A 10,253-nucleotide genomic window follows, 5' to 3' on the forward strand; every position below is an offset into this window, starting at 1 on the left:
TATTGACATGGCAAAAAAACTTTTGCAACATTAACAGCCACAACTCCTCGTCAATTATGCCTTTGTTTGTTCAAATTACAATATCAGTAGCATGAATCCCAACGATTGCCATTTGGCATGGATTAGCAGGGCAGAAATTAAAAAAAAAATGGTTAATTGACTTTTGGTACCTAAGTGGAAAAAATGGTTGTCATGAATGAATTTTCCTTTGTCAATCATCAGTGTGCCTTGGTAAGTATTAAAAATTTCCCTTTTCTACAATGGATGATTGAAATGTAACTACTTGGAATTCTGCATCCGCATTAAAAAGGGTATTTCTGGGCTGAAGTAAAACTATACAATATGAGGTTCTTTTGAGCTTGATCTATTTAACTATAATTCAAAACACACACACACACACACACACACACACACACACACACACACACACAAAATAATACAGTTGCCCACAAGAAAATGTTAGCTGCATTGGCATAGGTATTGGTCACAATCTCAAGCCCTGATTTGGTTATCCCAGGAAGTTTCTTCCTTCAACTCTCGCTTGGCTTATTTCACTGTTGCCTTACTTTAACAAAAATTGTATTTCTTCACCTATAAGCCGATCTCGGCTATAAGCCGAGACCCTGACTTTCAGGGTCTTTACGCTACACTCAAGCTGCCCAAAAAAAAAGGTAAAACCATCGGCTATAAGCCGAGAGCGAAATTATTGATTGTAACTGGCCATTTGAGCAAGCGAACCTCACGGAAAACATAAGAAATTGACTCACTAAACACAAAACCTAATGAATTACAATAAACACAAAAGAAAAAAAGCGAACCAATCAAGAGATATGAATATCAATTGATCCAACGAACTGTATAAATACTACCACGCGACAACAGATTAACCACAACAACAATAATAATCTCAGTTAAACGTTTCAAAGTATCAATCTATCGAGTATACCTTTCGTCGCTGTCACTTTTTATCATCATGCCTAAAGCACGCCGTTCCTCGTATAGTATGGCTTTCAAGATAAAAGTTATCGCGGAAGCTGAAGCGGTAGAAAACAACTCGGAAATCGCTCGAGAATATGGACTAAGCGAGTCCATGGTACGACGCTGGAGAAGAGACCAGGCGACTATTCTTTCCGGAGAGCTGAAGATGTCTGCAAAACGTGCGACGATGGGCCGTTTCACTCCGAAATATCCCGAACTAGACCAGCAAGTGATGGAGTGGTTTTCACAGCAAAGAGAACAAGGTTGGTATTTACTTTTCTGTCTAAAATTTTAAGAGTTTTTGAAGAGTTGAATGATATCGTCTTTCAGTGCGTGGGAAACAGAGACTTTGATTGGTCAGAAATATGTTGTTGTCATGACAATTTCATAACATGTCACGAAAAGAGTGCTGCAGTCACGAATCTACGGTTATCTCGCAGCAAAATAAGATTGTTATTTTATTTTTCGTAGGTATTGCGGTGAGTGGATTGATCCTTCGCCTTAAAGCTAAAGAGCTCTCCGATGATCCTGCTTTCAAAGCTTCCCGTGGATGGTACGAGAAATGGAAACGACGCCACTCGGTCAGCATGCGAACCAAAACAACTCTGGCCCAGCGATTGCCCGCCGATCTCGAAGAGAACATTGTGTGCTTTCATCGCTTCGTCATTGCAGCAAGAAGACGCGCCGACTACCCTTTATCCCGCATCTACAACATGGATGAGACACCCATGCGTTTTGAGCTGCCATCGAACCGAACACTGGAATTCAGTGGAAGCCGAACAGTGCCAGTAAAATCTTGCGGAGCGGAAAAGCGGAGCTTCACCGTCGTTCTTGCTGTTGCTGCCGATGGAGCAAAGGTGCCACCGAAAGTCATCTTCAAAGGCGTCCGTACACCGAGAGATCTGGTTGTGCCGCATCCTCTTCGTGTTTCCTTCCATAAGAAAGGGTGGATGGATGAACAGGGCATCCGAGAATGGATTCGACAGAGTTTGCCCCGTGCCGAGCGTTCCCTTTTGGTGTGGGACTCATTCCGAGCTCACTTGACCGATTCCGTGAAAGATGACCTGAAGCAGCGAAACATTGACGTCGCAGTTATCCCTGGTGGCCTAACCCCGGTTGTACAGCCCTTGGATAAGTGCCTAAACAAGCCATTTAAAGATAATGTGCGCCGAAAGTACTTGGCGTGGATGACATCTGGGCCATTTGAGTTTACCCCAGCTGGGAAGAAGAAGGCGCCAAGCAGAAATCTTGTCCTCAGGTGGATCAAGGAAGCATGGGCAGAGATACCCGAAGAGATGGTTGTCAAATCCTTCAAGACCTGCGGTATTTCCAATGCCTTGGACGGAACAGAGGACGACGTGGTCTACTCTGAGGAAACCCCAGAAGTAGATGATGAATACATAGAAGAGAACGAGTTCGACACAGACAGCGAAAACGAAACGGATGGCGAGTAAACCATTGGGTTGAAAGCCCTTGCACGTATCCGTCAAACGGCTCCTTTAGGAGCCACCAATTTCATAAAAGTGAATAACCAATATTCAGAAGTTATTTTTGTTGTGTTTTATTACTTCTGCTTCATTGCTAACTTGACTACAAGCCGGGGGGGTAAAGTTATTCAGCAACTGTATATTTTTAAAATGTAAAACCCTCGGCTATAAGCCGAACCCCGTTCTCCGTGAAAAATCTCCCAAAATTTTGGGTCGAAAACTGAAAAAATCGCTCGGCTTATAGGTGAAGAAATACGGTACTATGCCTTCCTCTTGTCTTTTCCTCCACTCCTTGACCTTTTCAGATTACCAACCTTCAGTTTTAAAAAAAATATTTGTCAATCAACATTTCTCTCAGGAGTGGCATTCACATTGGATTACATTTCATGGAGCCTGCTCTTTTGCTGTAATTCACCACTGATAAGTGTCCAAACATGCGAGAGCTTGGAAATGGGCTACTTAGCAGCAGCTATTTATAATGGTTATTGAACTGAGTGGATTGCAATTTGGGCTGAAATCATGTGTGATTTCAAAATCACAAGTATGATTTCAGACCAAAATTGCACGACACGAGGTTCAAATACCACTTTATTACATCCATTTTGAAATCGCCCAAATACAGGACTTGGTCAATTCAAATATTTTATTGATGCAGTACTGAGCCAGTTTTTAAATAAAAGCAGAACCAGAAATGCTTTTACATCTTATTTTGTATGCAAAACAGAAAGACTTTGACATCGTGTGTCAAAAACTCAGTCAAGCGTAAAACGATGCCATTTAGAGCAAAAAATGGTGTGATTCGTGAATAAATTGCACCAATTAGAGCCAATAAGATTACAGGGACCACCAGTGATTTCAAAATGGATGTAATAAAAGATTCAATTGCATGAAAGGACCCCCTTCCACCAGAGAATTCAGGGCTTGAAGTCTTTGATCAGGACCCAAGAGGACCTCTCTGACACTTATTGTTTTGCAAGTGTGACTTTTTCATTTTGTTTTGTTTTACATGACTTTTGTATTCCTGTTTTAATTTCACTCCAGTGCCAGCCACTCTGTCATCATAATTGATGTAAGGGTATAGGCTTTGTCCCTAGGTATCCAGGATTGACCTGTATCACTTTGCATTATCACCTTAATATTATGCAGTACAGTTACACATACATTCATGGTTCTTCTCATGGCAATATATTTCTTGCAAAGATGATGCAGTGATCTCAGACCTGATAACTAGAAATAATTTATGACTGCACAAGCAAGTTTGAGTAAAGGCTGGCACACATGGATGGAATAGCTTCCAAAACTAGTTCCTGTTCATGCCTCTCGTGTGAAACTTACATCAAATGAAAGCCAAAATGTAGCAGTGTACGGCAAAGAGCGAAAGGGAATTGGAAGTTATATGCAGCGTTTCAATAATGGAACGTGAAACGAAACATAACATGTTGACATCACAAAGATTATGATCAGTCTGCGAATAGCGAAGAGTGATATTTGCCGCGTGATTTTTGCTATGTGATTTCAGTTGTTGTGAATGAAATCATGTGAAACTTACATCATATAAGGGCTAACTAAGAAGTTGAAGTAATATTGCAAAATTATTAGCGCGCACAAATACAACCTAGCTCGTAGCGATGTCTGGTACGACGGGCATGTACTAAAACCAGGAACACCGGAATACCCCTGGAATACCGAATTTGATGGTGTAAAAAAATAAAATGTAGATGTAATTTGTTTACCAACATAACACGAAAGAGCTTGGAAGCTAGAAGCAGGCACTAAATATATAGTTTCTTAATGTTTCTAATCTTATTTCTTTGTGGTATAAATAAATGTTGTTGTACCGGTGTTCCAGGGTTCCTGGATTTAGTACATGCCGGTACGATGGCCGCATTCGTTAAATTATTCGTAAATGGCTGCCGGATTAATACTCTTTTCTTTAAATTTAAATTAGCCTTTCTGGCCTCGCTTGAGATAATGTCTTCTTTTGAATTTTGCACTGGACAACGAGACCAGAAAGGCTAATTTCAATTTAAACAAAAGAATATTAATCCGGCAGCCATTTATGAAAGTGGTCTACGTCGTTGCTAGGAAGAAGTATTATCGTTAAAGGCTCTTTCTCTGAATTATAAAAAAAACCTGTGTCCTGCAGAGCACAGAAATCGAGAAGTAATACCAAACACAAGGGCGAGCGCTTTATCACGGGTTTCAATCAATCGGATGGCGATGAACATACTTTCTCATATGTCGACGGCGCAAGTGGAAGCATTTTCACTTTTGGCGGATTTCTTAAAATTACTGTTATTGTCGAAAATATTGCTATGGACAGTTTTGCCCGGTCAAACATAAACAATTTCATCATTTTGGTTTCTCGGTGACTAAACAAAAGACAACGACAAGGAAATTAAGGCTCATTTTGTCGATAGACTAAAGGACGATCGAGAAGGCTGGACTTTGTGATTCAATGTGACGTAAATAAAAGCCCTATACTTCACAGCTTTCTCGACAACCCTCGCAAATTATTATGAAATCATCGCTTATCTGGATTTGAAATCGAGTGAGTGTCTGACGAAGTGTATTTGAAGGTCTAACGTAGCATAATTCTTATCCAACGAGTTAGTTTTGAAAGATGGCCTTATCTTCGGGGCTCTCGTTTTTCTGTCGAACGAATTGGGCGCTTGTGACAGTAATATTACCAAAACGAAGGTGAACCTTACCGTAAGTTAAATAAATGTTGTGTAAATTCGTTGAGTCAATCTTGGGACTTCACGTGGAAAGAGTACCATATAACCCCATACATTAATTATGCATTCAATTTCATTACTTATGTATGCACCCCATTGTTTTTAAGACAATGACTTATTCCCACGGGTTTAGCATATATACATTACTAATAAGTACTTACTGCTTCAATAAAAGAGAAATTGATTGAAAGCGGCTTTTTCGTCTCCATTCCTTTCTCACGTTCTTCTCCCTTCTCCCCTTCGTTCCTAACTTCTCCTCGGTTTTTTTTTTCTTTCCTTTCCTTTTTACCTTCTTGGCAGTTCTGCTGAGCCTTGAACCATCGCTCCTCAGACAACGCGTTATTATCAGACAATTATCAAACCATAGCCTTACCACTATGCTACGCAAACCAGTTAGGAGTTCCTCTCCAAAAGCTACATTTTCTTTTACCTTTCAGTAAAAAAATTTTCATAACAATATATGTGCATTGATATAATGCACCAAAGGTCCCCTTTGCACTAAAGAATGCATTTCTTCTTCTCTACGATTGGCCAAATACCACATAGAAAACAAAATTTATTCATACCTCTTTCTAATAACATCAACGAAAAAAGAAGATAGAAGGAAGAAGAAGAACAACAACTCGGAGATGGGGAGACTTTCTCGAATATTATCGGATCACGACCGGTGCATACAGTGGTGTAAGGATCACAACCTGCTTGTGACGTCGGTAAAATGTCCTCGAGCTGGGTGCAGCAATGAACTTAGCTGGACGCGACGTGCTTCATCGCGAGACGGGTACGAGTGGCGATGTTCAAAAAAGCGTTGCGATGGAATGGCTTCAATGCGCCGGAATTCACCGGTGCGCACACACAGGGTATCGAAAATACATGGTGGGGAATCAAGCGAGGTTTGCCCCAAACAGGAACATCCAAAGGACTTTTCGATGGCTACCTACAAGAATACATGTGGCGTCAGCACTACGGAAACGATCCTTTTGGAAACATTATCGAACATATCACCCAACTTTGTGAAGTCCAGAAAGACTAGATACAAAGGTTTCTTTGCATCGCTGTATGCACCGGCCTTCACGAACAATTTTCATCACTAGGACACGAAAGGATAATGAAAGAATCAACCAAAACCATAAGAACAGGTAAGAGACAACATTTATTTAACTTTGCATTGACAAACTTCAAAGCCTGAGCGTAGACTTAACGTTATTTTTCGGCCAATTTTACGCTTTCAAAGCGAAACTGAACATTCAGTTATATTTCAAATTTAAAAACCTCTAGAAAATTACTTGAGTTTTCCGTTTTGCAAAGCCAAAACGCGCCAAATTTACCCTGTTTCAAAAAAGACTTAGGAAAAAAATCCAAATTTTGAAAACAAAGACTACTAGTCTCTGCGGAGTTCTATTGTTATCGCTATTGTTTTAATTGAACAAAGACTGAATGCATAATTAATGTATGGGGTTATATGGTACTCTTGCCCTTCACGAACCTTGAGAGAAGCTGAACAGTAAAATGGAAGTCCGAGGTAAAACGCTCGAAGAGTTATCTATCCAAGGAATATATAATGCCATCCTCGGAGACCCAGGGGCTGTGGGTCGATTTCAAGTTAGGACATGAAGAGCCCCTGGGGACATTGTCTTACAAGACTAGTTCCAAACGGTCGCAGTCGTTCTGCCATCTGATTGGTGCCAGGAAATCTTTGTGTTTTTCTGCCCAATCAGAGTGAAGTGTACTTTAGAGTCCTTTCGTGTGTTTTAACACGGACATATACTAGAAGCTCAGTTGCTCGCTATGTTTGTTTGGACCGTGCGACGGAGATTTGCTTGAGGTGAAAGGTTTCAGTCTCAACACACAATGTAAGAGAAATCGATCAGATTGTCCGCGAAAATCTTACCGGAAATTATACTCAATACTTTCGCAGGTAGTAGTACTAGTACTAGAGAACGTGTTTTAAAGTTTGCGAGGTTTGTATACAACACGATGGTTGCAGTCATTGATATGTCGCTTTAGACGTTAAACGAGATTTAAGCTTAAATCTTTCTAGATTTTTTGCATAATTTGCTGTGACTGAAACTTTGCCAATCCCTTGAAGTTATTTCGTCGCACGGGCCACGCAGGTATGTCGAGCAAGTGGTACTTGCCTAACTTTCTGTGCGTGCCAAAATCTAATCTCATCTTCGCTTGAAAAAAAAGAAAAGCTAAGCGTAGAAACTTTTGCTTACTAGATGTGGGTAGATGACCCTGTACTACTAAGCTGACATTGGCAATAAAGCAAACCCGCCCTTTCTGTCCAATATTTCTTGGTCTTTGGTTTTGTTTTTCCTATTGAAAACAGCATCGGATCGATTCCCAATGATCAAAGGTATTTAACTTGGTCTTCAATGATCGACAGAAGAGGTGAAATGACAATGACCAAGGGACTAGAAGAGAATCCGTGGCCTTCCCAGCTCAAGAATTTCAACACTCTAGGCAGCAGTTGAGAGATTAAACTCTTTCCAAACCCCTTCGGTAACTGCCCGAAAACATCTCTCCTTCCCTCGATGTTCTAGTTAATAAGTGTTTGTTCAGATTTTAATTAGCTAACCGGAAACACAGCTAAGCTTTCTCTTAGCACTTGCTGGAGGTCGTCCATGAACTTAACGTTCTCTGCAACCTTTGCCGTATTGTGAACGACTTTACTACAAAGCGAAGATTAGATTTTGGCGCGCACAGAAAGCAGAAAGCTTCGTAGGCGAAAGCGCCAGTTGCTCGACATACCTGCGTGGCCCGTGCGACGAAATAACTTCAAGGGATTGGCAAAGTTTCAGTCACAGCAAATTATGCAAAAAATCTAGAAAGATTAAGCTTAAATCTCGTTTAACGTTTAAAGCGACATTTCAATGACTGCAACCATCGTGTTGTATACAAACCTCGCAAACTTTAAAACACGTTCTCTAGTACTAGTACTACTACCTGCGAAAGTATTGAGTATAATTTCCGGTAAGATTTTCGCGGACAATCTGATCGATTTCTCTTACATTGTGTGCTGAGACTGAAACCTTTCACCTCAAGCAAATCTCCGTCGCACGGTCCAAACAAACATAGCGAGCAACTGAGCTTCTAGTATATGTCCGTGTTAAAACACACGAAAGGACTCTAAAGTACACTTCACTCTGATTGGGCAGAAAAACACAAAGATTTCCTGGCACCAATCAGATGGCAGAACGACTGCGACCGTTTGGAACTAGTCTTGTAAGACAATGTCCCCAGGGGCTCTTCATGTCCTAACTTGAAATCGACCCACAGCCCCTGGGTCTCCGAGGATGATATAATGTAAGCTTTCGAACTTTGTCTATTTATAGCTAAATCCTACTGGCGATAACGTCATTCATATGGAAATAACTGCTGATTGGATGAAATAATTACATAGAAAAAAATGTTCGTAATGCGCCTGCGCAGCACACTCAAGTACAAACAATGAATGGCGCGATACATATATATGACGTTATTTCAGGTATACCTTAATTAAGGTGGCTCGTACCAGTTTCCTCGCTCGGAAAACAGGTCACTCTTGCGTGACGCGTGCGAGAGAAACGTGCGAAAGAAGCGCGAGATCAAAAGATGAAAATTCAAAACAAAGATGGCGACGCGTGGAATTTTTTCTACTTTTGTGAGAAGTTTACTTAAGAGCTTGTATTTGATGTGTTGAGCGGCTACTGTGAATGCAGGAGATAGAAACTAAGATAAAGAAGACGAATTTTGGAGAAGTAAAGGTTGCTTCACTTCACATTTAAAAGAAATATTCAACCGATATGAAATCTTGCGACGGCGAATAAAGAAGAACTCAAGTGAAGGATAATCTACCTGAATTGGAAGAAGACTTTGAAACTTAAAAGAAAATAATATGATATAGCCAGAAGTCGTGTGTAGGATTTTTATGATGAGCCCTGGAGGCTATCTTTGACGGCTGTTTAATGATTTTCTTAATTAGCAGTAAACGTCTGTAAACATCAGATCGTAGGCGCGCGCTCGAGCACACGCATTTGTCAGCGGTAGCTATAACAGATCATGAGCAAATGTCGATCTTATAGAATCCAGATTTTTAAATGCGCGAGAACGCGCGTGGAAATTGCTAAACTCACGAAAGCTATTGCATGAAAACAAGTCTGGTGACCCCTTCTTTTTATTGTTCCAATATGATAATAACGTCGAAAGGAATCATCAGAAAAAAAACTAGAAAATTCTACGGAAGGAAATTTGCGATGTCTGAAAATTGCCTTTTTTCTAGATTTTCTGAAATTCCGCTCCGTAGAATTTTTTAAAAATCTTTGTGCATTTTCCTTTTCAAGTGCCAAAAGCAATCACTGAAAAAAATAATGGGGTCACCGGGTTAGTTTTCGAATTATTTAAGCCACAAGCTAAAAAATGCGTCTGAATAAGCCTATGAAAGCGTTGCCATGGAAACTGCTAGTGACGAAATGACACCTATTTTTTGGATAACCAATGGTTATATAATTCAACCCTGTAAAAGTGTTCAACTGGCCTTGGTCGGTCTTTCTGTTGTATTCTTTCAAAGTTACAAACCATCAAAAAGACGAAAACCGGTACGAGCCACCTTAATTTTTCCCCGACTTTTTCCTAGCTTTTTTTCCCACTAATTTTAGTGCTATTGGCACTGGAAGTGATGTGATCACCTGTACGTGACTCGATAACAATTTGTCTCTCTTCATTGGAGGGCCACTCGAGTCGCCCTTGTCAGGGCTCCTACATGTAACCCTATTATGGAGCTTCCTACGTCGTGCGAATCTTCCCAGCTCTTGCTGAAGAGTTTACAAATATCATAAAGGAAAGCCAGGTGTGGTCATTTGAGATACTTTAATAGCGTTTCCCTTATCTTTGTAGAACGGGTTCAATTATCTTTCTGTTTTTCTTAAAAAAAAAACAGCAACGAGAACAAAGACATGATAAGAAAACGTTGCATTGTGAGCCACGCGAATGGTTAGTAGAGACTTATTGTGGATAATTCATTGTTTTGATAGAAAGAAATATCCAAGGAAAGAGAACAGTGGAAACTTGG

General features: G+C 40.4%; 1 protein-coding gene across 1 annotated transcript in view; it reads right to left on the minus strand.

Annotated features, from left to right (window-relative positions):
* LOC111339243 (uncharacterized) overlaps window positions 1-5,229 on the minus strand; it is a 24,093-nt gene extending 18,864 nt beyond the window's left edge. Inside the window, exons 1-2 of the mRNA XM_022945859.2 lie at window positions 5,177-5,229; window positions 2,727-2,779 (exon numbers count right to left, since the gene is read on the minus strand). The gene's annotated coding sequence lies outside the window, so the exon portion shown is untranslated. The remainder of the gene's footprint in view (window positions 1-2,726; window positions 2,780-5,176) is intronic.
* Between the last annotated feature and the right edge of the window lie 5,024 nt (window positions 5,230-10,253).

Source organism: Stylophora pistillata, chromosome 6, assembly GCF_964205215.1.
Source record: "Stylophora pistillata chromosome 6, jaStyPist1.2, whole genome shotgun sequence".
In the NCBI taxonomy this organism is placed as follows: domain Eukaryota; kingdom Metazoa; phylum Cnidaria; class Anthozoa; order Scleractinia; family Pocilloporidae; genus Stylophora; species Stylophora pistillata.